Genomic DNA, 9802 nt, shown 5'->3' with positions numbered 1-9802 from the left:
AAAATAGTATTAATTATAAAGACTGATATAGTTTTGAACATACATATGACTACTGAACGACAGGGACAGAAGAGTACTTTTGAAGTGTGTAAAAAATTGTTTTCTTCTTCTTCTTCTTCCTCTTTATAAGCAATTCTGCTTGTTCATTGGCGGATTGATACCTCTATGGAAGGTTGTCGCTCCATCTTTTGCGCGGTCGGCCGATACTTCTTCTGCCGATTGGTGATTTATCTCGTGCTATTTTGACCACACGTGTCTCCCCCATTCTGGTTGTATGGTTGTTCCATTCTTTTTTTCTATTTAGTGTCCATTCGTTTATACACTGTACGTTACATTGTCTTCTAATATCTTCGTTCCTCTTTCGATCTCTCAGTGTATTTCCTGTAATTCTTCTCAGTACTCTCATCTCTGCCGTTTCCAGTAGTCTTTGTGTTGTGGCTGTATCGGGTCTTGTTTCTGATGCATATGTCATTGTTGGTCTTACACTGGCTTTATAAATTCTTGACTTCATCTCAGTGTTAATATGTCGGTTTCGCCATATAGTGTTATTAAGGCATCCTGCCAATCTATTTGCTTTTTGTACTTGATTTCTCACTTCTTTGTCTAGGTCTCCGTAACTTGACAATGTAATTCCAAGGTATTTTACTTCCATTACTTGTTCAATACTGATACCATCAATTTCTATTTTGCATCTGATTGGTTCTTTACTGATTACTAAAGTTTTAGTTTTTTGAGATGAAATTGTCATATTGAATTCTTTTGCTCTTATGTTAAATCTGTGGACTAATCTTTGCAGACTATCTTCATCTTGGGCTATCAATATTGCGTCGTCTGCGTAGCAAAGTATTTTTACTTCTTTGTTTCCCATTCTATATCCTCTTCCTTTGTTGACGTTTTTGATGATTTCATCCATGATTAAATTGAAAAGCAGAGGACTCAATGAGTCTCCCTGTCTTATTCCGCTGCCTCAGGGCCGGCCCTAGGGTTTGCGGCGCCCTAGGCGAAAACAAATTTTGCGCCCTCATTACAGTTGAAAAAGTTCAACTAGCACTTTACCGGGACACGGTATTTCAACTCTGTGTTATGTTAATAATTTAATTTAATTTAATAAACCTTTGATTAATGACTGGGATATATAAATAAAATAACTGCTATTTTACATAACACAAACTTTAATTTCATAAAAAGCAAATGTAATTACATAAGACGTACTTTAACCAAAGGCATATGGGTTTAATGGGTCAAAGTTGAATTCTGTACATATAATTTTCATCATAAAAAACGGAGACTCAAAGTTAGTCTACAAATCTTTTATAACACTGTCTTAAACAATACACTGACTAACATATTGCAATATTGTTTGCTATTGGATTACTGTTCTATTAACTTCGGACTGAAAGTCACTTTTAAATACAGATTAGAAATTAACAGTATTTCTTGGCTAAAAACTAAAGTCCTAAGGGCACTTTTCTTGCTTTCTGCTTAGCAAATTCTTGAATGAGAACTTTTAAGTCTACTTGTCTTGCTCTCTCACTTTCAATAGATATTGTCGCCAGACCTACAAGTCTCTCCTGGCACATTGTACTGCGGAGATAGGTTTTAATTAATTTAAGTTTGGAAAAACTCCGTTCTGCACTAGCTACAGAAAGTGGCATCGTAAGCAAAATACGAAGTGCTACACATATGTTAGGAAATCCATTCTCAAGGTTGTGTTGGTAAATGTAGTTTAGGACTTCTTCAGGGCTTGATATAGAGTCGATGAGATGATGAGAAATTGCTTTCAATTCAGAACACAGTCCTACAGCATCAATATCAGATTCAATTAAACGTCCATCTTTTTGAATTCCTAATGATTTTTCTAAGTTGTTGCACATCGACTTAACCTCAGATGTAGTCTTGTTTTTAAGATCAGTAATGTTGTATAAAAATCCAAAGACACCAGATACTGTATTTAACTGGGAAAATCTTTCTTTTACCGCATTAGCAGCCGTGTCTAAAAGAGCAAAATAAAATTGAATCTTGAAACTTTCTGACGGGTCACTGGCAACATTTGCTGATTCATCTGTTGATTCATAATCAAACATTTTCTTCTTTTTTCTTATTCGGACCTTCTCCCTCTCAAAAATTGGTTCTATTCCAACTTCTTCTGCTACTTCCTTAGCATCAACCAGAACTCTCTGAAACTGTACATCACTTCTGGCTGTAACCAAAAACTCTTCGGTTTTTTTCAGGTGACTAACTGCTTTCTGGAGACTCAAATCCTTTTCTTGTAGTATCTTACTGGTTAGGTTTACCTGAAATAAAATATTGTGCCATGTAACAAGGGCAACAATAAACTTGAAGTCTGAGAGGTGTTTAAGTAATCCAAGTGCTTCTACCTTCGCAATACTGCCACTTGATCCTTTTAGAGAAGTGTCCTCAGAAATCTCCTCCAAAGCATCACACACATGAGACAAGTGGTACCGCAGAGGCGTTAGTGCATCAATTCGACTGGACCATCTTGTATCACTTAAGGGTTTTAATGTCAAAGCTGGAACATGACGGCGCAAAACATCCCATCGTCGAGTTGATGCCGAAAAAAACACATATGTTCGTTGAACCACATCGAAAAAAGTAGTAACCTCTACACAGCACGAAGCTGCATCGTTCACAACAAGGTTCAAAGTGTGTGAGCAGCATGGAACATAAAATGCACGTGGGTTGACATCTAAAATTCTCTTTTGAACTCCACTTTCTTTTCCTCTCATGTTGCTTCCGTTGTCATAACCTTGCCCACGAATATTCTCTACAGGCAAAGAAATCTCTTTTAACTTTTCTAAAACTACTTCCGTCATATACTCACCACTGGTACTTTCAGTGAGAGGCACAAATCCCAAAAAGTGTTCTTTTACAAGTACTTGATGATAACTAGATACTTCTGTTGAGGATGCCAGAGATGACTTTGGTAGTTCAACAAATCGAATAATAATTGTCATTTGCTCTACGTGACTAACATCTGGTGTGCAGTCTAAAATAATAGAAAAATATTTAGCCGTATGTACTGAGGACAATATATCTGCATTTATTGCATTAGCTAAAGTTTGAATCATCTCATTTTGTATATTTTTCCCTAAGTAATGAGTGTGCCTGTTGACATCACTTTTGATTTTTCTTAGATGCTCATTCATTATTGGGTCAAACATGGCCAAATATTCAATAAATTTTAAAAAATTTCCGTTGTCATTAACATCTAATTTTTCTGTCGTGCCGCGAAATGACAAGTTTTGGGACCCAAGAGTTTTGACGAGAGCAAACAGCCGTTCTAGAATTTTCTGCCAGTAAATTTCCTCTTGTTTTATTTTTTGTTCATAAACATTGTCAACAGTTAAATTTTTTTTAAGTGCTTTTTTCAGTGTTTTCCATTTTTCAAAGTTTTGAAGGTGATCATTTGATGTTTCGTGCGTTTCAAGGAGGGCCGACATATTGTGCCAGTCATTACAACCACTTTTGCCTAATGAAGAAGAGACATTTATGCCGCCAAACACCTTACAACAAAAACAGAAAACTTTGTCGGTAGATTTTGAGTATTGAAGATAGTCTCGGTACACATATTCACCATTTGGAAGCCTCCTTCTATAATGAAAGTCAGAAAATTTTCTGTTATTCACACCCTTCGGAAATTTTCCTTTTACTTGGTCAGGTCCATGCTCTACTAAAATGGTTCGTAAAGTTTGGCGATTAATATTTAGAGTGTCCCAAGACGCTGGATCAGCATAATCAAGCGTAACTTTGGGTGAGATTGAATTTTCCGGCAGTAATTCCACTGCATTATCTGTAACGTCAACGTCCATTTCAACGAAATTATTTTGAAATTCTTGCAGTTGACGTTCGTTGTTTTCTGCAGAAGTAGATGGCGGTTCAATAGCTGTTATCCTCCTAGGACATTCTTGAGGTTGGATCTGGATGATTCCCCCAGAAGTAGAAGGTGATTCAGTATCTGTTTTCTCTGTAGCATATTCTTGAGGTAGGAGCTGGTTGGTTTTTCCAGAGGTGGAAGGTGATTCATTATAACTTTCCTCCCTAAGAGTTGTGTCATTTGGTTTAATTAAATATTTTTCAAAAGACCCTTTAGCTTTTTTTGCTGACTCCTCTCTTTCCTGTCTTCTTTTCTTAAACCAAGAGCCCGAGTGTTTTCCTGACATCATATCTGGAAAGAAAACAATGATTGGATTAAGCTAACTTCATTTTGAAAAAATGAAAAAATTTTGAATGTCTTTACTCAAGATATGAAATTAGGATTACACCCCCAAGAAGCAAGGACTTCTCTTAAATAAAATTACATTAATAGCCTATTATTTTAATATTATTTATAAATACATTTAAAGTAGGCCTAATTTTGAAATCAATTTGATAGAAATTAGAAGTTAAAAAATTTTACAAAAAAATCCAATGGTCATTCTTGCTTAAAAAGTCAAGTTATACTGTTTTCAACAAAAAATAATTTGTTTTGATAAATATTTGGAAGCAAAATTAGAAATGTCCAGGTGGATTTCAAAACTAATAATTCATTCAACATTCATATTGTGTAATATTAAATAAATTAAACAACCACTCAGTTCGCCCAAATCCCAGAACAGCAGCCAGCATGACCAGCACTCAGCAGCCAGTTCCTAATCAATCACATCGGCATCGTAGGCGAAACAGAGGCAAGTGTTCACAAGGGGTTTTCTTTAAGTTATGATAATTAAACAATCTCAATTTTGATTTGATTTAGGCCTATATACAACAACAATATGACAATGGCCTATATGATATGATGACTGAAAAAAATTATAAATATGAAGAGTATAAGCTACTTACTTGTTAATTCAAACTTCCTTTTGCAGTTTTGTTATCGTAAATTAACCACTACTACTACTGTCAATCAATGCACAAACAAAGTCAACAACACTGCACTACTACACTAAACTGAAAAGTGAAAATGCATAACACGCAGCGCCCTAATGACAGACTAGTACTCTTATTCTGTTCACGCTATGACTGCTGGCTTGACTGAAGTGAAGAGTGTGGGGTTGCCGCGACCACTGCGCCACTAAGTAGGCTTACGCTCAGCGAGGTTGCCAAAACGAGTAATTAATGTTAACGTTAAGTTATAGTTTTGCGTTTTCTTATTTTATAAGACAACTAAAATAAAATATCCTTCACCTTTCATTACCCAGTGATTTTTCTGTCTCTGCGAGTTACACAACTACTACATGAGAAAGTACTACGTCCCTAATTTTGCGCCCTAGGCGGATTTTGCGCCCTAGGCGGCCGCCTAGTTCGCCTATATGGACGGGCCGGCCCTGCGCTGCCTATATCTACAGGTTTTGTAAGTTGTCCATCTATTCTGACTTCCATCTTGTTATTTTGGTTGATGTTCTCAATAGTTTTTATGATCTAGAGGGATTTCTCTATTATACAGAAGGTGGATTACATCCCTGAGTCTTACTCTGTCAAATGCTTTCTTTAAGTCAATCAGACATAGAAAAGCTGGTCTATTATACTCTAGTGATTTCTCAGTAATTTGCTTTATGACGAATATTGCATCTGTACACGATCTTCCAGTACAAAAACCCTTTTGTTCATCTGCTAAACTTATCCTCTGATTCATTACGTCTTGTAAGATTTTAGTTGTAAGTTTTAGGGTAGTATTTAACAAGTTGATACCTCTGTAGTTCTCTGGCTGCTTTTTATCTCCTTTTTTGAATAGTAGGATTAGTTCGCTCGTTCTCCATTCTTCCGGTATTTTACCGTGTTTTATGATTTTGTTAATTAATGTTGTTAATTGTTCTGTCATTGCTGCTCCACAATATTTCAGTAGTTCGTTTGGTATTCCATCCTTACCTGCAGCTTTTCTGTTCTTCAGCTTTTCGAGTGTTTTTCGTACTTCCTGTGCACTTATATTAACATCTTCATCTGTGGTAATTTCTGGTGTTTCCGGTTCTAGCATTATTTGTTCTTCCTCTGCATAAAGCTTTTTTAGATAATCAATCCATGTATCCTTTTCTATGTGTTTTGGTTCTATTAGTTCCTTTACCTCCATTCTTTGACCTCTTATAAAGCGTCATATTTCCTTTTGGAGACCATAAAAATCATGTTCCATTTCTTTCGAAAAACGTTCCCAGTGATCGTTTTTTATTCTTCTTACTACTGAATGTGTTTCGTTTCTTATGGTCTTATAATTATCGTATGCCTCTTGTGTTTTAGTTGACATGTATTTTAGGTAGGCTTTTTTCTTCTCTTTACATTTTTCCTTCACTTCTGTACAAAACCATGGAGTTCTTCGTCTTGTAAGCGATTTATTTTTATTAATGTTTCTTTCACCAAGAACTTCCTTGGCTGAGGCTAAGATATTAGACTTAATTTTTGCCCAGCTTTCTTCGACTCCGTCACTTTCTGTGATATACATGTTGCTGCTTTTTTCCGTTAGTCTTTTTTGGAATAGGTATCTGGTGGAGTCGTCCTGTAAGCTTTCGACTTTAATCTTGGTGGTGTATTCTGCTGTTTTGTTATCACATAGATGTATTTTCATTCTGATTTTGCACAATACCAATTTATGATCGCTTCCTATTTCTGCTGATGTTAGTGCTCTTACATCCAAGATTAGAGACGGGTGTAACTCTCTATTTGACAGAATATAGTCTATCATAGATTTTTGTCCTCTAGTGTTTTCAAAAGTGTATTTGTATTGTTCTTTGTGAGGGAAAAATGTATTGTTAATTCGTATTTCATTTATGCTGCAGAGGTCCGTCAGAAGGTCTCCGTTTTCATTTCTGATATTTTCATTATATCGTTGTTTTATTCCCGGAACTGTGTCATTGCCAACACGGGCATTAAAGTCACCCATAATGATTATTATATTCATCATTTGGGATCTCGTTCATTACAGTCTGAAGGTGTTCATAGAAGTTTTCTCTTATGGTGGCATCCCTGTTTTTCTCAGGTGCATAGATCGCTATCACGTTCAGAGGCTTGACATCCAGTTTGACTTTTACACTAACTATTCTTTCGGAGATATATCGGCACTCTTGTACTTGGTGTACAAATTTTCTGTGAACTAGCAGTGCGACTCCTTCCTTGGCTCTTGTATCCTTTACAACACCACTGTAAATCATCAGATAGTCATCCAGCATAATTTGACCCTTTCCTTTTTTCTTTGTCTCTTGTAGTGCACATATGTGTATATTTTTTTCTACAAGCTCTTTTGTGATTTCCTGCTCTCTTGTGTTTAGAGACTTTACATTCCAAGTACCGATGCGAAGTATATTTTTCTTTTTCCATAAATTCGTTGTCCTTTTTCTCGCGTTGGTTGTCGTAAAAAACCATAGCTCATAGAAACAGGATTATGCCTCGGAACAGGAATGAAAAAATTGTTTTAGGATTCAAAATGCATGCCGCCAATATTCGCTTCAGTAATTTTACTATGATCAAGGTTTTTAATCTTACCATGATCAAAATTTTGTAATGTGTTTTTTTTGTGACAGTTTTGTGACCAAAATTTTACAACCAACAACAATTTTTTTTTCAAACGTCGAAAAATTTTTTTTCAATCAATACAAAAATGCAAAGTTAAAGTGTTTCAATCTTATATGGGATCCCCCCCTCTTCATAGTTGTATTTTGAAATTATTATAAGAGCGTTCGCGGGTACCTGTCGGCGACTAGTCGTTGACAATTCCTAACTTCACCTAATATAAATAATACCATTAAAAGATAAATAAACAAGGTATATTTAAAATAAAAACAAATTAAGTTATCAATCGAAGTAGCATAGGAAACGACAATAAATATTGTTCCCATACCACCAGATTGACAACAGGTGGAATACTTTCTTTGGTTACAACCTCCCGAGATTTTCAAAAATTATAAATCATACAGGATGCCGAGGAAATTAAGATGAGGGAATTTTAAATAATTCACGTCCCATCTGCTCAGCGTGGTAAAAGTTCCAACAAGAAAAATTCCTTAGTACTCAACAAAAGAGTAAATGAATTAAAAATGTATAAACATTTTCAATTTCTTTGCAACACGAAAATGCAGCAGCTGCATAATACTCTGGTTAAATCGAGAGTGCAGGAAGAGTCCATACCGGTTTCGGAGGTTTTTTCCCCTCATCAGTAGTACCATATCCTCTTCTCTCCAATTTCCCCGAAAATATTTATACATTTTTAATTCATTTACTCTTTTGTCGAGTACTAAGGAATCTTTCATCTTTCTTGTTGGAACTTTTACCGCGCTGAGCAGATGGGTTGTAAATTATTTAAAATTCACTCATCTTAATTTCCTCAGCATCCTGTATGATTTATAATTTTGAAAATCTCAGGAGGTTGTAACCAAAGAAACTGTTCCTCCTGTTGTCAATCTGGTGGTATGGGAACGATATTTATTGTCGTTTTCTGTGCTAGTTCGATTGATAACTTATTTTGTCTTTCGATAAATGGCTCTAGTGCATCCGTGACATTTCTTTCTTTGCAATTCAGAAAGGCCCAAAGTATGATGCCTGGGGAAATCGGAGAGAAGAGGATATAGACTACTGATGAGGGGGAAAACCTCCGAAACCGGTATAGACTCTTCCTGTACTCTTCGATTTAACCAGAGTGTTATGCAGCTGCTGCATTTTCGTGTTGCAAAGAAATTGAAAATGTTTATACATTTTTAAGATAAGGTAAGTTAGGTACATGCAAAAGAGTGTATATTTAAAAAATCTGATGATTTGAGAAGTAAGGAAATGGGTGAGTCCCAAAGTTTCACAAGAAGAAAGCGAATATTTCGCGAAATAAATGACAGATCAAAAAACTAAAAAATATATGATCAATATGTTTAAAAAATCTATCGATTGATACCAAACACGGCTTCCCACGGAGATGGGTGGGACTAAATTTAATATTTTAAATACGAATCCCACGATATTTTGCGAAATGAACATCAGATCGAAAAACTGAAAAATACACTTATTCAATATTTTTGAAAAATCTATCGAATGACATCAATCACGACCCCCTGAAGGTGGAGTAGGGGGTTACTTTAAAATCTTAAATAGGAACTACCATTTTTTATTGCACGATTTGGATTCCATACGTAAAAATAAGTAACTTTTATTCGAAACATTTTTTCGAATTATAGAAAAATGGCGCTATAATCTAAAAAAGCGATTGTTGGAAATGGAAAATTAAATTAAAAATGGAAAGTCCCCACTAAAATGGAAAACTTTACTTAACTTTTTTTGGTTTTAGGACCTAACCATCACAACCCAATAGGTCCCTACAACGCTCGAATGACTGCACATTTAGCATACTTTGCTACCCTACCATAAGGCATTTGAAAAATACTTAAAAACACTAAATCATATGTTTATTTTCAATAGGAATACAAAAGTAGGTCAATATACTAGCGAAGTGATATAATTCCATATTTGTAAAACAAAAACAAGACATTTTTGTGTATTCTATTTATTAGATAAACAACTGACCTCTAACCCATGATATAAAAAGCAAACAATTGATCAACCATACAAGAGGAGAGATTGAACTCGAAAGTAATTACTGACCGATCGTTACACTAAGCGATCTACCTTAATTATAAATGTGTAGTCATCATCCAACCAATATACGTCCATTGCTGGACATAAGTCTCCCCCAATTGTTTCCACACTTCACGGTTTTGTGCCGATTGTTGCCAGTTTAGTACGTCATATTAAAGTGCCAGTGGTAATACCTGTGTTTTCTTGCGGATGATACGAATTTTATTCCAGTTCGGGAGGTATTGGAAATCCGAACTTTACA

Source organism: Diabrotica virgifera, chromosome 1 (assembly GCF_917563875.1).
Source record: "Diabrotica virgifera virgifera chromosome 1, PGI_DIABVI_V3a".
Classification (NCBI taxonomy): Eukaryota; Metazoa; Arthropoda; class Insecta; order Coleoptera; family Chrysomelidae; genus Diabrotica; species Diabrotica virgifera.
The sequence above is the reverse complement of the archived record's forward strand: the minus strand, read 5'-3'. Positions refer to the sequence as shown.